Raw genomic sequence first — 20066 nt, forward strand, 5'->3', positions numbered from 1 at the left:
TAGTAAGCAAGGTAAACACTGTGCTTACCTTAGCTATTGGATAATTTGCCCCTGATGGTTTGTGTATCTAGTCTGTTAGACATTTAACACAAAAAAATGAAGGAATTTATTCATTCAATACCTAAGGAGATGCTTAGAATAGAGCATAGGCCCAATGAAAATGCTGAATGAAAGAATGAAAAAAAAACAATGAAATTGCATCACACTAGGACAGGTTAGTAAGAAGGATGGGGCAGTCTTCTTAAAAAAAAAAAAAAGGCCAGTGGAAACCTTAAGAATAGCGGTAGAACTTTATCTGATATAGTGCTAGAAGATAAGCCCCTAAGGTTGGAAGGCACTCAAAATACGTATGGGGAAGAGCTGCCTCCTCAAAGTAGAGTCAACCTTAATGATGTAGATGAAGTAAAACTTTTGGGACCTACATCTGCTGATGTGGCATGACTCAAAATGAGAAGAAACAGTGGCAAATATCTATTAATAATCAGAACATGGAAGGTACAAAATATGAATCTAGGAAAATTCAAAGTTGTCAAAAATGAAATGAAATGTTGAAGAAAGATATCCTAGGCATTAGTTAGCTGAAATGGACTCGTATTGGCCCCTTTGAATTGGACAATCATGTGATCTAATACACCGGAAATGAAAAATTGAAGAGGAAAGGCTTCACATTTATTATCAAAAACAACATTTCAAGATCTATACTGAAATACAATGTTGTCAGTGATAGGATAATATCCATATGCCTACAAAGAATACCAACTAATATGACTATTATTCAAATTTACATAGCAACACGATAAGGCCAAAGATGACAAAATTGAAGATTTTTACCAACTTCTGCAGCCTGAAATTGATCAAACATTCAATCAAGATGTATTGATAATTACTGGTGATGCAAAATTTGCCAACAAAGAAGGATCAGTAGTTAGAAAATATGGCCTTGATGATAGAAACCATACCAGAGATCACATGATAGAATTTTGCAAGACAAAGGACCATCTCATTGCAAATGCTTTTTTGTACAAATAAACAGCGAATATACACGTGGACCTTGCCAAATAGAATACACAGGAATCAAACTGACTACATTTGTGATATGTGGAAAGAGACTATGAAGAAGTTCAATAAAATCAGTCAGAATAAGGTTAGGGTCCACTGTGGAACAGACCATCAATTGCTCATATGCAAGTTCAAGTTGAAGCTGAAGAAAATTAAAACAAGTTCTCGAGAGCCAAAGTCTAACCTTGAGTATATCCGACTTGCATTTAGAGACTATCTCAAGAATAGATATGATGCACTGGACACAAGTGACTGAAGACAGATAAGTTGTGGGATGACATCAAGGACATCATATATGAAGAAAGTAAAAGGACATTAAAAAGACAGGAAAGAAAGAATAGACCAAAATGGATGTCAAAAGAGACTCTGAAACTTGCTCTTCAACATAGAGTGACTAAAACGAAAGAAGTGATGAAGTAAAGGAGCAGAACAGAGTATTTTAAAGCTCAGGAAGACAAAGTATTATAATGAAATGTGTAAAGACTTGGAGTCAGAATACCAAAAGGGAAGAGTTCTCAAGCTGAAAGAACTGAATAATAATCAAGCATCCTGTTGCAATTTTAAAGGATTCTATGGACAAAATATGGAACAACACAGGAAACATCAAAAGAAGATGGAAGGAATACACAGAGTCACTGTACCAAAAGAATTGGTCAACGTTCATTGATTTCAGGATGTAGCATATGATCATGAGCATATGGTATTGAAGGAATAAGTATCAAGCTGTACTGAAGGTGTCAGTGAAAAACAAGGCTCCAGGAATTGACAGAATACCAATTGAGATATTTCAACAAACAAATGCAAGGCTGGAAGCATTCACTGGTCTATGCCAAGAAATTTGGAAGACAGCTACCTGACTAACCACTGGGAAGAGATCCATGTCTGTGCCCGTTTCAAAAAAAGGTGATCAAACAGAATGCAGAAATTATCAAACAATATTGTTAATATCACATACAAGTATAATTTTTCTGTAAGTAACTAAAAAATGTTTGCAGCAGTACATTGACAGAGAATTGCCAGATATGCAAGCCGGATTCAGAAGAGGATGTGGAAGCAGGGAATACCAGGAAGACATTTACATGTGTTTTATTGTCTATGTAAAAACATTCAACTAGGTGGATCATAACAAATTATGGATAACATTGCAAAGCATGGGACATCCAGAACACTTAATTGTGCTCATGAGGAACCTGTACATAAACCAAGAGGTAGTCCTTCAAACAGAATAAGGAGATACCACATGGTTTAAAATCAGGAAAATTGTGCCTCAGGGTTGTATCCTTTCACCAAACTCATTCAATATGTATGCTGAGCAAATAATCCAAAAAGCTGGGACTATGTGAAGAAGAATGTGGCATGAGGATTGGAGGAGGACTCACTAACAATCTGTGATATGCAGATGACACAACCTTGCTTGCTAAAAGGGAAGAGGACTAGGAGCTCTTACTGATGAAGATCAAAGACCACAGCCTTCAGTATGGTATTCTCTGCTTCCACATCCACTTCTGAATCCTTCTGCATGGATTACACCTCAACATAAAGGACACAAAAATCCTCATATTTGGACCAATAAGCAATCTCATGATAAACAGAGAAAATATTGAAGTTATCAAGGATTTCATTATTTCATTTCACTTGTATCCACAATCAACGTCCACGGAAGCAGCAGTCAAGAAATCTAATGATGTATTGCATTCTGTAAATCTTCTGCAAAAAAAAAAAAAAAAAACAAAAAAAACCTTTAAAGTGTTAAAAAGCAAAGCAAAGATGACACTTTCAGGACTAAGGCACATCTGACCCAAACAACGATATTTTCAGTTGCTTCATATGCACTGGAAAGCTGAACAAAGAATAAGGAAGACAGAAGAAGAGTCAATGCCTTTGAATGATGGTGTTGGTGAAAAATATTGGTTATACCATGGACTGCCAGAGGAACGAACAAGTCTGTCTGTGAAGAAGGACAGCCAGAATGCTCCTTAGAAGTGAAGATGGCGAGACTTCATCTCATGCTCTTTGGACATGTTTTCAGGAGGGACTAGTCCCTAGAGGAGGACATCATGCTTAGTAGAAGGTCAGTTAAAGAGAGGAAGACCCTCGATGAGGTGAATTGACACAGTGACTGCAACAATGGGCTCAAACATAGGACCGATTGTGAGGATAGTGCAGGACCGGGCAGTGTTTTGTTCTGTTCTACATAAGGTCACTATGAGTTGGAACTGAGTAGAGGGCGCCTAAATGGTCATTATGAGTTGGAATAGGCTCGACGGCAACGGGTTTGACTTTTTTCAGGTTTAGAGAGCACCTGACAACAACATTTTTTTGTCTAATGCGATAAACCATTAATTTGAATGATAGAGCTAAAGTAGAACTGGCATATAAGAATTAGCAAATGTGTCAAGTATAAGACTGGTTAGAACATGCAGATATTTTTGGAAATTGTGCAATTATTCATTAAAAATGAATCAAAAACTAAATATATATATATTCCACTTTTTTTCAAACAGCAATGTCATTTAGTTGACAGTTTCTGTGTAAAGAATCAATAGTCATAAAAATAACTGAATTAATATGTAAACCTTTGAGATGTGGTGGTGAATATATAGAACATATAGAATATGCATATTTTACACATATAGAAAGGACAACGAGCTTTAGCATATTGATCTCGTTTGCAGTTTTTATTGAATTCTTCATGCTTAGTGACCTTAACAATACAATTGGATATTTCGTATTATTAATGATCTTAGAAAATAACATTTTGGCTTTAAACAGTGGGGAGAGAGAAGTTATCAACTGTAGATATAGTATATAGTGAAAATTGCTTTTTTAAAGCCAGCTTTTCGAATTGAAATAGGAAATAAGAATTACAAAAAATAAGTGAATATGAAATGCAATAAATATTATTTCCTTTTGAGTGAATAATTCTATACATTTAAATATTAAATATTCCTTTGATTTTTATTCATGTGCCCTTGCTTGATTTTTTTTTGCTCACTCAGCTTTCTAGTTAGATGGTTCTTAGTATTTTGATAAGAAACCGTGAACTGAGGATAATCTTTCTTAGAGTAAATATGATTGTACTTCTGCTCCAATAAGAAAGATCAAAATTGCATAGGCATGTCTAAATCCTTTAAGGGAATTCATTCAATGTGACATTGAATAGATATTCTGATAACCACCGAGACAGAGCTTCTCAGAAACTAAATTCAATATATCCAAACTTGAACCTCTTCTTCAAATCTTCATCACTGTCAATAGCACGAACATTTATCTATCTTAGACACTGTCCTAGAGAAACTTTTTATTCCTTTCTTTCTTCTTCTTTGTATCTTGCATTTCTGAGCCTCAATTTCTTTAACTGAAAAATTCTGATAATAATAAATGTTTACAAAAAATAGGCAATAAAATACTTCATATCAAATCAACTAACAGCACAGACATGGGCTAAATACTTGATAAATGCTAGGTATCCTCAACATCAAAGTTATTTCTATTGTCATTAGCTCCAAGTCTACATATACCTTTATATTCAACACGTGTCCATTTGCAAAGATTCACTTTTGCCCAGGTTATTTTAATTTCCTTTCTGGATTTTTGAAACAATATATTTGTTAATAAGACGTTGTATTCATCTCTTTCATTTTCATTCTACAACCACTTTACAAAATAATATCTCCCCATAAAATTTATATCATATGTCAGACACCTAGCAGGAAAATCTAAATTTATAATTTTGACATTAAAAATCTTGCATTCATTCTCTCCACCATATTATATTACCTGTTCTCTCTTCACACAATTTTTTCTGCTTGAGTTTAACTGGAATTTACTGAGAAACTACTCCGAGATTGTCATGCATAACACAATCTATGTTGAAGGTGGGAGTGGAAATGTTACCACCCAGACATTACAACTGTAGAAAGCAGTTTGTCCAGTACTCAGTAATTTGAAGATTTGAATATCTACATTTCACCTAAACCATTCCTAAGAATACACTCAATGGAAATTCTAGCCACTGTACACAATGAGATGTGTACTTGGTTATTCATTGGAGTATCGTTTGTAATAGGAAAAAAAAGTGAAATTCATGCATACACACAATTGCAAGTAGAAATAAGTGTAACTATGTAAAAGAGGGGAAAGAGGGTAGGAGTGTAATGTTGTAATGGTGTGCAAAAAAAACAAACCCATTGCCATTGAGTCAATTCTGACTAATAGCGACCCTATAGGACAGAGTAGAGCTGCCCCGTTGAGTTTCCTAGGAGCGGCTTGTGAGATTCGAACTGCCAACTTTTTGGTTAGCAGCCACAGCACTTAACCACTACACCACCAGTGTTTCCGTAATGGGGTGTAGAGAGCTTCAGTTGTGTATTATTGTATTTCTTTGAATGAATTGAGTATTTATGTATTTTAATATTTGTTGAATCTGGTAGTGGGTGCATGGGTGCTTGCATGATTCAATCTAGCATTTTATATATTTGAAATATAATTATAATTAAAATATTATCATTAAGAAAAAAAGTTGCTGTGATTTGAATCATTAACACTGTAATTTCTGTGTAAAAATTAGTTAATAAAATGCAAGATTGCTTTGAGAACTGCTTTGAAGTATAAACAAAACTGGTGTAAAAAGGGTCATCCACTCTGAATTTAGCTTTACAATTTTTGGAAGGGAAAGAAAGAACTACCACAATTGGCTAGGGCAGATTAAGATGGAGCAGAAGTTACAGAGGTTTGGTGTCAGCATGGCGTTTGAGAGTCCATAACGGTGATTCATGGGTATATTTTCTAGACACTCATGAAAGCATAGGTCCCTGCGTAGCACAAATGGTTTACCCTCGACTACTAACCTACAGGTTGGTAGTTTAACCCGTCCAATGGTGACATGGAAGAAAGGCCTGACAATCTGTTTCTGTAAAAATTACAGCCAAGAAAATCCCATGGAGTACTTCTACTCTGTGTAACACATGGAGTCACCATGGGTCTGAACTCACTTGACAGCAACAGGTAGTGGAAGCGCCAGGCATGCAGATATACCAAGTATAGTCAGGGCATCTTGCATCAAATGAAAATCCAAAGGCAATTGCCAATTTTTGAGTCCCCCAAGGATTCTTCTACAACCCTACAACCCCATTCCTATCGTACTCATCTCTTCTAAATAACCCTGAATTTGACGTGACACTTTCAGTTGCAGCGATTCTGACTACTAGGTTGGTGCAAATCAACCTGGAAAGGACAGATTTCTTATAATTTCCATGTCTGAAATGTTCTCCTCTAGTCCTACCATACATCAGGATATTACCGTGGAAAGGACCTGTTTATATGTGCTGAAATATTACATGCGGTTGATAAATCTTATATAAATTTTAATGTAAGATATGATAATATAATACATGATAATCACCAAGTTTGCCGAATGAAGATAATAATATCACAAATTGTTAAAATTTATTGAGGGCTTACTATGTGCCAGACACTGTTATGGTTTCCTTTGTTGGAATCAACACATTTAATCATCAAAACAACCATCGGAGAAAGGTATTCTGAAAGTTACTGTTTTACAGATGAGATAACAGAAGTTTAGAGATGTTGAACAATGTTTCCAAGGCCATATATTTAATTTGTGTTGGAGTAAACCTGCAATATCAAGTCTGTCTGCCTTGAGACCTTCTGTTTCAAATTTAATTTAAATTGAATTTCTATATAATTCTTTTCTTAGTATGTATGAATTCTTTCTATACATATGTGTTTGTGTGTTAAATCATTTAAATCAAAATAAACATATTGGATTGGGTTTTAACAGATAATAAAGTGACAGAGATCAAAGAATAGCAAATTAGAGGACAAGATAGGAGGGAATATCATAGAAAGAGTTTAATCTCATCAAGATGCTTAAAAAAGAATTAACTGCCAGTGCTCTCTTCTCCTCCCTGGGTGGTGCACCAGTTAACATGCTCATTTTGGTTGGAGGGTTGAGAATACCCAAAGGCAACTCAGAAGAAAGCCTTGGCAATCTACTTCCAAATAATCAGCCTTTGAAAACTCTGTAGAGCACAGTTCTACTCTGTCATACATGGGGTCACCAATAGTCGGAATTGACTCAAGAGCAACTAGTTTGGTCTGGTTTAACTCTCCTTTCTTCTAATTGTTTATTCACATCACTTTTTAATAAATTAATGAGACACACTTTAATTTTACTCATAAACATTTCAGACAGAAGAGAATAATAGTGTTTTATGCAGTTATTGAACCTGAAATGGTCTCATAGTGGTTAAGAGCTATAGCTGCTAACTAAAAGATCAGCAGTTTGAATCCACCAGGTGCTCCTTGGAAATTCTATGGAGCAGTTCTACTCTGTCCTATAGGGTCACTATGAGTTGGAACCAACTTGACCACAATGGGTTTGGTTTGTTTTTTTTATGCATAATTTAAGTAAATTAAAAAAGAGGCTTTATGAATTTGTCTATTTAGCTTAGTTTTTTTCCCCCCCTACTAATTTCAGAGTGAATGAATTGTATCTTCTGTCTAAAATATATCTTCTTATAATTTCAGGACTACTCTATTACCCCATGTTTGAAGCAAGTGGTTTAACTGTTTCTGTGGAAATGAGCACTTTTTGTCTCATGTCAAAGTCCTACCCATATATTGTCCCCAGCTAGTTCAGACTTATCTAAAAGCTTCAGTTAGCTCTCACCCATATTTTGTAAATGCTTTCTTTGTTTTGTTCTTGTTTATTTACTCCCCATTCTAAGCCTATGAACCTGGCAACATAATCTATTTGCCTGTGTTTGTTCATTCCATTAAACTGCCTTTTAAGAGCAAGGAGCAAATAAAAATTGTAAATCTCAAACCACTTATTGTAATGTCAGGCACCTGGGCACAGAATAAATATGAGTAGATGACAAATAATGGAGCCTCAGGAGCCATAAATAAAGACAAGGAGAGTGGAAATTTGGTGCCACATGACTGTTAAGCAACTTGACTTGCCCTAAAATACCTTTAGAGTTAAGGTCAAGAACTCAGGAAGTTTTGCGTTAGTTAGCTCTAAGCTGCACTCATTTGTACAGTACAGGGGGCATGATGCTTAGTATTGATTTCATTCTGATGATTGCTTAACAAGCATAGTTATGCCTGGGTGACTGATGAGACAAGTGACCTGCCAAAATGGCAATGGAAGAAAAAAAATATAGCTACTGTAAAGTAAAACAATTAGAATGAAATATACTGACTAGGCTTTGCCAGTGTTGACTTGCTGAGTTAAACATTAAACATGTCTTTTCTTAACAGAAGGAAGAAAATGAATTGCATTGGCACATCAACATATCTTAATAAGGTATCTGTTTAATTTCTGAATTTAGTTACACTCTAAGTGTGATGAACATTTTTAGATAGTAGGACTGGGATGGTTTACACTGTAATGCATGGTCATCACTGTATTATCAAAGGTTCTACCTTATCTGAAAAAAAAAAAAAAGATTAAGAAAATGTAATCTCTGCAATTGTATAACGGAAAAGTCATTATTTTGTCCCAGAGTGATATTTGAATCTTTTTTTTAAACAAATATGACACAACAGTGTCTACTCATTCTAATGATATAGTCAAAGTATTACAGGGAGTTTCAAATGCCCTAAAATAATAATCTTCCACTATCAATAGGTTTGCATATCAATCTGTCATTGACTACATTTCATTAGAAACTGAAAACACATCTGAAAAGTTGGTGAAATACTATATTCTTTTAGACAGGATTTTTAGTCTATTTCAATGTTACCTGGTGCCCTCATTAAACACTATTTCCTATAAGAGCCCGAGGTACACTTGACAAAGAATTAAACCCCAAATTCAGCTTAATTGGGTGATTAAAACAATTACATGAAAAGAAAAAATGACTAAGGAAAAGCATGCCCTGAGAATTAGGTTAAATGCAAGATTCAGTCCAAAATGGAAATTTCACATTAGTAGATTGGTAGTTTTCACATTTTCTGAATTCCACTGTCAAACTCACTCAAAGTTTAAATTGATATCATTCATTATTTCACTCTATTATGCTTATAGTCAGTTATTAATTTTAACCTGCAGCCTTTTAGCTTATGATCTGCAACTACCAAAATGACTTCTAGGGAAGTTTAACATTTATCTTGAAAAGGGCTTAATCTCAGGTTCAATGAGCAAGGGGTTGAAGTTTTTCATACATATGCAATGTTTGGGGTGATCCTAATTGATTGAATTCAATCAAAGGACCTTCATGATAAGAAAGAGCTAAAGGAAGTAGGCACTAATGTTTGCCAAACCCAGTGCTTCTCATTTGCAGAACATTCTGCGGTGCGTCCTGCTAGAAAGAACAAACTGGATACCTAGAAAACACCATGTAAAAGCCAGGAGTCCTAATTTAAATGAATGAATGGGTTTCGTCATAGGTAGCAGGGAATGGGCAAAGAGAAGCGTTAAATACTTCATTCAAGAAACATATATATATATATATATTTAATTATTGTGTAGACAGCAATGTGCATAACTATATTGAAGTATAGAAAGAATGAGAAACGTGAAATTTCACAACACTAAATTTACGAATGCTATTTCCTTTGTGGTGAGTACTGCTGTGTGTACTACTTTGTGTCAATGGTGGAGTACTAAAAGAACTGAAATGTGTTGAAAATCAATCTTTTTTCCCAAATTACTAGCTCACCTTCATCTGTTCCTCTTTCCTTGTTATTTGTTAGAAGGGTGGAGGATACTATCATTTGCAGGCTAAGATATTATACCATTAACATAATCGATATAAGATAATATTATGTGTGCCAGGTAATCCCACACTACTGAAATATGTTCTAACTGCGAGGGAAGTGGGAAAATACAATAGAAAGGATAATAAGTCAAGTATGTACACTCTCCTCACCTCTCTTTACTGATACCTCATTGATTTTTTTTTTTTTTCATGAACCCAGCTGGAAAAGTTAGTAAAAGCTATGGGAAAGTACAAACTTTTTACTTACTTTCGAATAAAAATAATATAATATTTTGGCTTTCTCTCATCTTAAGTGTTGAGCACTCATTTTAACTACAATACCCTAGGACACTATTTAGTAGTGGATCAGTAGGAAGGAAAGACGTAGAGCTATTGTTACTTCGTTGGAAATGCTGCCAGCCCTGGTAGCCCATCATTTCCATCCAATAGTCCCTAAAAGTACAGAACACCAAAAAAAAAAAAAAAAAATTCAAACTTTTTGCCGTTGAGTCCATTCCAACTCATAGCGACCCTATAGGACAGAGGAGAATTGCCCCATAGGGTTTCCAGGGAGTGGCTGGTGAATTCAAACAGCTGACCTTTTGGTTAGCAACCTGAGCTCTTAACCTCTGCGCCACCAGGGCTCCAAAAAGGGCAGAAGCAAACATGAAATTGTTTCTATAACAAGGTCATCCAGATGTATTGTAAAAAAAAATGAGGCCATTTATATAAGAAAAACAAATATAAATAGTACCAGACTACACACACACACACACACCAGTACAACTTTACGTAAATTGCACAGCAAAATATTTTAAGTAAGACTATTTTTTTCACGTGTTCTGTTCTTGTAAACAAACCTGTATTTCAGTTGTATGATACTTCCTTATAGTTTTTGCTTAACATCTCAGAATAAGTGAATATTACTTGAGCAGAAGTGCAACTTTATTTCTTAAAGCTATTTAAAGCTTTCCTTTTTCATTTTCTGCTTGGAATTTTTTGACATAGGGGACTTAATCATGCTTGGAATGTGGAGTGGAGTTTATATATATTCTTTGTATCTGTATATGCGTGTGTATATACAGACGGAAAGAATAGAAAAATACAAGCTTGTAAGCTAACAAATGTAGCTAGTAGATGTTTGAGTAATGTCTGTGTATATTTATACATACATGCATATATATATACTTCTACACAGTTTGATGCAGTTTTCTATGTTCATCTAGTATTTCTTGTATACTAAATTGTGCATAAACAAACACAAAATCCCCAATATGTTCAAAGTGCTCTCTAATATATCAGGTATATGGAAATAAATGCACAATTTCAAAAAACAACTTTTTAAATAGGACTGTACTTGTATATCTCAGCTCCTTCTGAGTGGCCTCAAGGATGTGTAGTTTCTAAAGCAATTTTCAATAAAATGCTTTTCTTGTCTTGCCGTTGAAATTCATTTACTCGTGTCTCTTTTATGAGCCATACAAATTAGTGATGAAGGAGACAGCATGAGTTAGAGATGGAACTGGAATAGTTACTACAACATTTCTATTGCTTGTTATAGAACACCTATGCAAAGAGTCATAAAGTCATCTGTCTGTCCTTAATAAAAGTTAGAACATTAAATGTTAATTTAATTAACTGTAAAGGCATCTCCCAGTTTTTGGTAAAATGCAATCAGTCTAGAATTCAGAATTCTCTCTCTCTTTGTGATGTGTTCTCCATAAGGTACATCTTGGGTGGTCCAAAACACCTCCTCTTGTTGGTTACACAGGATGAATCTCAAATTTCAACTCTGTTCTATTAAGGTTCATGAAAGTTTCTTTAAGCCGTTGGTTCAAGGGCAATGAGGTCTCTTCAAGCATGCACAAGACTTCAGAGATAAAGAGAGGTAAACACAAAACAACCCAATACAAAAAATGAAAAGTGAGAATATCCATAGTAAGAAACACTTAGCAAAGAGAGAATCATGTATTACTGTAATTAGAGGTCTCTAGTGTAGTCTAGGGACCTCTGGGCATCTGCAAATACAAAATTATTTGCATAATGATAGTAAAAGCGATTTCTCAGAAGCATACTTGACTGTGACATCCTAACAGGTTAAAGAAGAGGAGATTTAAAAATAAAATCCAGGTTTATTCTATTAAGGGAGACATCATGAAAAAGCAAAACAATGACACTCTTCTCATTAATTTTTATATTGAGAAAACAGTTATTTTATATACGTATGTTATTAATGTTGACATGTAATGGATGTATTGCTGTTTTTTTAAACTAATATTTTACACAGTTAATTTAATTACTAACAGTAAATGTTGATAGATTTATTGTACATAACAAGTTAAGTGGAGTTGTCAATCATGTTTAAGTTCCCTGACCAAAAAAATTGGGAAACAATTATTTAAAATTACTGAAACTTTTTTCCAATAGAAAAATTTTCAGTAGGAAATAAAGCAGTTGGAAAAATATCTTTGAACTAAAATTTCTAAAAGTGATTTGATTAATGTCTGCATCATCAGGAGTATAACCTCAAAAAGTGATCTACTTAATAATTATTTGAGTGTATATTTTCTGATTTTTTTATTTTAGATATTTCCCATTAGTTTAGAGTCAGACTTAAAATGCATTTCTCTAAAAATAGAAGATAAAGCTGAGAAGAAGTATTTATCAATTGCTGTCATTCAATATGTCGAGTCAAATTGTAAGATTCATAAACTATGGGACTTTATCTAATCAAGACGAATTAGAAATTTGGGCATGTAAAAGAAACCTCCATGAAAAAAATATTTAAAAACTAAAAATGATAATGGAGGGATAACATGCTGAAACATAAAATATTTTAGTCTAGGAACCACTAGTTGAGTAACAACAATAGCCTCTACCCTGAATTCCATACTTATATATTCAATCACCAACTTGAATTTTTCCTTTGTGTATTTATTAGCATCCTCAACTTGACATGCAGGTGAAAGAGCTGGCAATATGCTTCGGTAAAGATTACAGCCACAAAAACGTTATGGGACAGTTCTACTCTGTCTCTTGTGGTCACTCTGAGTAGGAATCAACTTGATGGCACCTAACAACACCAACAACAACTTAACACAGAGAAAAAAACAAAACAAACTATTTTTTCAACACAAAGCTTTGCTCTCCAGTTATACAAATTTAATATTTACTACCGTACACTGAGTAACTCGAGGTTGGGAAGGAGGAACAAGAACAGAAAGACTCAGAGTAAACCTTTCTTTCATTCTTGCCATCGTCCCAACAACTGGTACATCAACTAGTCTTACAGATTCCATATCCAAAAAGTATTCATAACTGATCTCTCAGTCTCCATCTTTGCTAAATCACTTTAGTCTAAGCCAACAACATCTCTAAGGAACTACTGAAATTGTTTCCTCGCTGGTCTTTGTGTTTCCATGTTTCTCCCACAAAAATCATTTGCCAAAGTACGGTAGAGTACTCACTTTCAAATGTAAAACAAATCATATCACTCTCCTGCTTAAAAATCATCCAGTGGCTTCATATTGATTTAGAGGTTTCCCTTTCTCCTCCAAATTAATTTTCTATCCATTCACGATTGTGTTATCCCAAAATTTTCCTTCCAATTCACCTATTCACTTGTTCGGTTGTTATCTCTCTCCACTAAGAGAATGCAAAATCTATGGGAAATCTATGGATAAACTGTGGTCTTTGTTGTTCATGTCCATATACAAGCACCAAGAAATATACCTTCAAATTTAATTCCTGCAGAAATGTCCACAAGTTCTTATCGTTGACCTACTTTGTATGAGCTACTCTGAGCACTGGTAACGTGAGAGAAATGAAAAACAGATAAGACTCCAAACTCATGCATCCCGTAGAGACTGAAAACCCTGTGTTCTCTTCTCCTTCTATCTTTTTTGGAACTCTTAAAAACATAGAAACTCTATATTTGTGTAAAAAATCTTGAAAGTCAAACAGAAAGAAGTAGGCTACACTAAGGCTACTGAATACAGAACCATATTCCTGAAAGCCACAGGGGTATTATGACTCTCTGGATAAAACAGAATAGAAAAGGAAGGAAAGGGTGGAAACAACTTACCACTTTTTGTTTGTCTCCTCGTGATAAAGATGATTTAACTAATAGTGCTAGTAAATGATAATGTTAAAATTTATTTGATAACCGCCAATTTTTGTCACATTTTGTGATTGAACTCTTTGATTTTCTTTTTTTTTTTGGTTTCCTTTCAGGGGATGTTCATATCATAAATGCTTTTGCTAAGCTTTTTTGGACAATAAAAACAAAATATTTAAAGGTGGGAAGTAAAATAGATATAAAATTTTCAAACCTGAACATTTATCTTAAAATTAATTTTAAAAATACTCAGCTGAAAACTATTTCTAAGCTAGTGGGTAAACCAAACCAAACAGACCCATTGCTGTTGAGCTGATGCCCACTGATAGCAACACTATAAGACACAGTAAAACTGCTCCATAGGGTTTATAGGGAGCAGCTTGTGAATTTGAACTGCAGCAAAAATAATCATTTGAGGAGTTGGTGATATCAGTGAAAACTGTGAATTAAGTCTTTTTTGAAATTTCTCTTATTCACAAAATAATTCAGGCACAAATTTCCAAAATCAACTTTTTCAGAACTCTATGTTATCCAAAGACTTTCAGTAATCCAGGGAGCATTTTTTTTTTTTTTTTTTTTTTTTTTTTAAGAATTTGGCTGAATCTTAATAAGAACAGTGAGCAAAGTAGCTTTTTAACTTGCCTTATTCTTGACTCGATGGCAACAGGTTTGGTTTTGATTTATTCTCGTATTCTCCTGTCAAGCTCTGTGGTAGCCTTAAAAACAAATAGTTTGCAATAATGGTTAAAGCCAGCAACCTGTTAGTCACTTGAGGGGGCAAAAAAATGATGGAGCTTTTTTAAAGCCCCTTTCTCAGAGAATTGTTATTATTTAACCCTCCTTGGTTCTCCGGAAGACCCCACTTGCAAGGTTGTCATTATGTAACCTGATTCAGAGCTAGCCCATTGTGAACAGCCTTTCCCCCAGCGACGTTGGTCAAAAACAGTAAGAGATGGTTGTTTAACATTGTAGCTGTTTGAGTCAGAGGATAAAGGTTGGGGGAAACAACAAACTATTCAAAAAGATTAAAAGAAAAAAACTGGGAAATAAAAGGTCCATACAGAGATTTAAGACTATCTGACATATTCCTAGAAATCTGGAATTTTATGCACAGAAGTAAGTCTCTTGGTATTTCCAGAGTAGTGTGCATGCTCAGCAAAAACCTGAGAAGGCTGTAAGCTCCACCTCTGACTAACTGCGAGGCCAAGAAGGAAGTAAAGGCAAAACTGTAAACTGCCAGAGTGTTGAAGGTGTACCCAACTGACAGAAAGCCTTTCAACAAAAATTGGGAACTTATTGGATCCAGGCGAGTAAGAGTATCTCTGTATAATCATTAGCTGACCACAAACTAATTTAGCAAAGACTTCAGTGATCACACTTGACAAAACATACAAACTTTACAGAACAAGTTCAGAAATGTCACAAAACAACACCAGTGAATAACAACAGCAAACCATGGGGAGGGAAGAGAATCTGATTTCCAGAGTTGCAGTATTATATTATTTAAAATTTTCATTTGCAGCAAAAAATTATGAGACATGCAAAGAATGAGAAATCTATCCATGAAGGAAACTTATTTTCTCATCTTATGTAATGACCAATAATATTTCTTTAGAATAAAGTTATTAATAGCATCAGATATATTTGTCTATCAATATGAATCACATTTTAAAATATAATTCAGTATACCCCTTCAATGTCTAATTATGTTTTAATTCAGGAATTTTTTATGTTAATGTTTACTTGAATATAATTTCCTTTATTGTTGTAATAATTATTTTAAAAGACATTACTAATTTGTGTTTTGGATTTATTTTCCTTATTTTTTACCATATCTCAAATCAGTTTATGTTCTTCTATATTTTGCTTTATACCATTTTCTCACAAGTCACTCATTTGTTTCCAAGCAATTTTAGTCTTTTTGTTGTTTCTAATTAAATTTTGATTTCTCCAATAGGTTTTTTTTTTGGTATTGTAGTTTTCTTCATTACGTTCTGTAATTCTGTCAGTTTGTCTCCACTGTTTGTCTGTTTTATTTTGAAGATTCTTTATTTTAATTTCACCTGATTATAAAAATTTCTTTGAGAACATATAGTCAATTGTAATTTGCTGAATTTATTGAATTTGATGTTGAATGTTACCTTCATTGAACACATACACTATTTCTTCAAACTTAAATATAACTATTTCCTATTTTTAGACAATTTTTCACTTTAGAAATATTAAAAGCATGTATTGGATTTAGTAAGAAACACTTTTATTTACCAGCTACTCTGGTACGTAGTTGATATATATTATCTCATTCTATCCACAGCAATATTTTGAAATAATTATCACAGATGTATAGATGAGGAAATTGAGAATTATATAAGAATAATGGTAGGTATTATACTAAAGACATGGGAAATGAGCTGCGGATGCCAAAGGAGATGAGGGAGAGAAAGTACTATTCCTTCCGTTGGAGCGTTTCCTAAAGCTAGTACAAGCACGTGCTAAAAGAAAGTCAAGTTTCAACTTTATACCTCAATGAGACACTTACCTTTGCACAGAAAAATCAATATCAAGGTCAAAAAGTGTGAATAATACGGTAAATATATGGTATTTTCAGTATCCTAAAAGTGTCAGGAACACCTATATAGGAATCCCATATGCCTCACTGTGAGAAACTGTGAAGATGAGAATCAATTCTGAAAAGCTCTTCTACACGCCACTACATTCTCAGAATACAAAACGTTTATGGATCATTGACAATCCTTGAAACTCTTAAGCACTGAAAGCAGATGGTTATATATGAAAAATAAATACTGAATTATGGAGGATGTAAGAACATAATCAGTCTTAGCATTAATGAGTGGCTAGTCTTCTGAAGGAGCCCTGGTAGCTCAGTGGTTAAGAGCTCAGCCTGCTAACCAAAAGGTCAGCAGTCTGAATCCACCAGCCACTTCTTGGAAACCCTACGGGGCAGTTCTACTTTTCCCTCTAAGTTCGCTATGAGGCAGAATCAACCCAACAGCAATGGATTTTCAATAATGTAAAAGTTATTCTGAATTATTAAGAGAAAGAATCAAGATTTTAAACTCCCTTTTTAATCTTTATTTCATGAATCCTTTCTCAGGTTTTGTTTTGTTTTGTGTTTTTTTCATAATCCACCAGCTAAGAGGATTTTATAGCTTTACTTCCTGTGATTTATAAAAAATACAGATAATGTATATGCTCTTTCTAACTGCATTTCTTTGACTCGACCCTGGGTGTAGCAAATAGTTGACATGCTTAACAACTTACTGAAAGTTGTAAGGTTAGAGTCCACCCAGAAGCACCTTGAAAGAAAGGTCGGATGATCTGCTTCAACCATTGAAAACTCTGTGGAGGACAGTTCTACTCTGACATGCATGGCGTTGCCATGAGTCAGAATTGACTTGACCCAACTGGTGTCTTTGACCCAGTATGATACTTTGTTGTTCTTCTCCCTTTATCACATTTAAATATACCACTATGATTTGATTTACTGTAGTAATTCTGTTTTCCTTACTTACTTTACACTAAATTCTGAGAGTTAAAAAGTGTGTTTTAGTTAAAATCATCCTGTTTTATGTGTTGATAGGCAAATAAAATTGTTGATGTCTCAACAGGTCCTGTATAATTGGTAATATAAGAGTAAGGATGGTTTGGCAAAAAATTATATATATATATGTATATATACACATATAGAAGAAAAAGCATGAAATTGTTGAATTAATAAATAAAGCATAATTAATTGCCATTGTTCTTTAAAGTACCCAAAATTGGAGTAGCAGCATTTGTTCCATCACTTGGCCATTTAAAGTCTTCGGGAATCTTGAGGAAGCAGTTTAGCAGAGAGAATGACACTGCTTTGGAAGTAGGTAGGGCCAGGTATGGGCATGGTGATTCATATCTAAGCGCGCCTTTGATGCATGACTTGACTTTTATGATCTTCAACTTTTTAAATTTCTAGGCAATACTAGGAGCCTTGGTGGCACAGTGGTTAAGTGCTACCACTGCTAACCAAAAGGTCTACAGTTTGAATCCACCAGCCACTCCTTGGAAACACTATGAGGCAGTTCTGCCCTGTCCTATAGGGTCTCTATGAATCAGAATCAACCCAACAGCAATGGGTTTGTTTTGTTTTGTTTTGTTTTTTTTTTTTTTGGTTTTTAGACAATAATAACCTTCACTTAAAGTCTTTTTTTTTTTTTTGAAAATAAAATGAAACAATAAATGAAAAGTATGCAGCCTGTCACATAGTGTTGAGTATATATTAACTTTATTTTACCTCATCACTGGCGTACTTTAGTAGTTTTTGCATATTAATTTGGTACGCAGTTCATGTTGGCAAACATCAAAAAGATGATGTTAACATTTTCCTTTTACTTTCAATCAAGGACAAGCTCTATGATACAACAGACAACAGCCATGGCATCACTAAAAAAAGGGGGGGGTTGATTCCTTGCATTTTAAATGCCACTGTTTCGGGGTATCCCTTCATACCAATAGCATAATTTGATACTGTGTTGCTAGATCCTGTATTGTAATTTTATGCAAATTCATTCCATATTTACATATCTATGAACAGATCTGGTCATGCATCTTCCCCAGTCAAAAAAATCTATCTTTGTTTCTTACAGCCTATAATTTTCAGTTTAAACCTTTTAGAGTAGAAATTAATTATCTTCTAATTGGCTCCAAGCTAGCTTGCCTTGGATTCTATTATGTAATCCCCCTACCCCATTACCTGGATAGTATGAAATATACTTGTTCTTCTTTTAATTTAAGGATAGTCAAATTTTAGTGGGATGTTTTGGGGAGATTGAATTGGTTCAAGATAAAAATTTTAGCCAAAATGTTCAAAAGTGAAGCTTATAAATAAATAAATACATATCTTTGCTTAGAAAAGTATAACATGGATATCATATTTAGAGAGCTACAGCAATATAAATTAATTGTTACAAGAATATATTTTTATCATTGTACTTCATAGATATTAGTTGGGGTTCTCTGGAGAAACAGAACAAATAAGATACATATCTATCTATCTATCATCTAACTATCTATCTATAGAGATCAAGAAATTTATACAGAGGAATTGAGTCACTTGCCTGTGGGCTGCTGACAAGTCCAAAATCTGTAGGTCAGATGAAAGGCTAGAGATTTCTGTTGTCCTGTGTTCCAAAATCTGTAGGTCATGTAACGGAAAGAATAAAGAGTGGAACAATTCTGACAACACGTCTTTTTATAGTCTGAAGCAGAATACTCCCTAAGGAAATCTCCCTTTTTGCTCATAAGGCCTTCAGCTTATTAGATAAGGCCACCCATATTATGGAGAGTAATCTGCTTTACTTAAGGCCGATTTATTTACTCACATGTAATGGAGCCTTTATGGCTCAGTGGTTAAGCTCAGGTGCTAACCAAAAGGTCAGCAGTTTGAATCTACTAGCTGCTCCTTGGAAATCCTACAGAGTAGTTTTACTCTATTCTCTTTCTTTTTTTTTTTTTTTTTCAAAGCAAATTTCTCATGTATTTATTTGTGGAATCAATCTCTTAATGAAGAAGTATAAAACCAAAGGAAGAAACCAGAATTTTCCCAGTACATGTTCAGTTGTAAAGATCCTGGCGAAATTTTCAACTTGATGTAGTAAAATGCTAGTGATCCTGATAGAGAGGTAAATCTGTGTTCCATCACATGTGCGACTCCTTATAGATCCAGCTTGGTTCTTCTCCAATGTCTCCTCTTGGGGTTGTACCTGATTTTGTTACCAGTTTTCATTTGAATTCTTTGGGGAACGGGGCTATTCTGCTTTTGTTTCTTGACCAGGAATCTCTTAATCCTGAAAGTCTTATGAGAAGACTTGGTGAAGGTCTGTCACTATACGGTCACTATGGGTTGGAAATGACTCAGTGGCAATGAATTTTTGGTTTTAACTACATCATTTATGGCATCTAGACTATTGTCTGATCAAACGATGGAGTACCATACATAGCCTAGCAAAGTAACACAGAAAATTACCATCACAGATATTACTCTCTGAAAGTATAATAAAAGCATTGCAATAAGTCATTGAGTGGTTTTTCTTACTGCAACTCAAAATTCTTCTAAATTTGTATTTTAAGGCTGAAATATGACTAAATTAATGAAATGAATGTGT

The 20066-nt window shown here is 34.3% G+C and overlaps 1 pseudogene; it reads right to left on the bottom strand.

The window, feature by feature from the left end:
* Window positions 1–19571: 19571 nt before the first annotated feature.
* The window catches only part of LOC111819584 (60S ribosomal protein L39 pseudogene), a 3035-nt pseudogene continuing 2540 nt past the window's right edge, over window positions 19572–20066 (bottom strand).

This window comes from Trichechus manatus, unplaced genomic scaffold, assembly GCF_000243295.1.
Source record: "Trichechus manatus latirostris isolate Lorelei unplaced genomic scaffold, TriManLat1.0 scaffold00012, whole genome shotgun sequence".
NCBI classification, from domain to species: domain Eukaryota; kingdom Metazoa; phylum Chordata; class Mammalia; order Sirenia; family Trichechidae; genus Trichechus; species Trichechus manatus.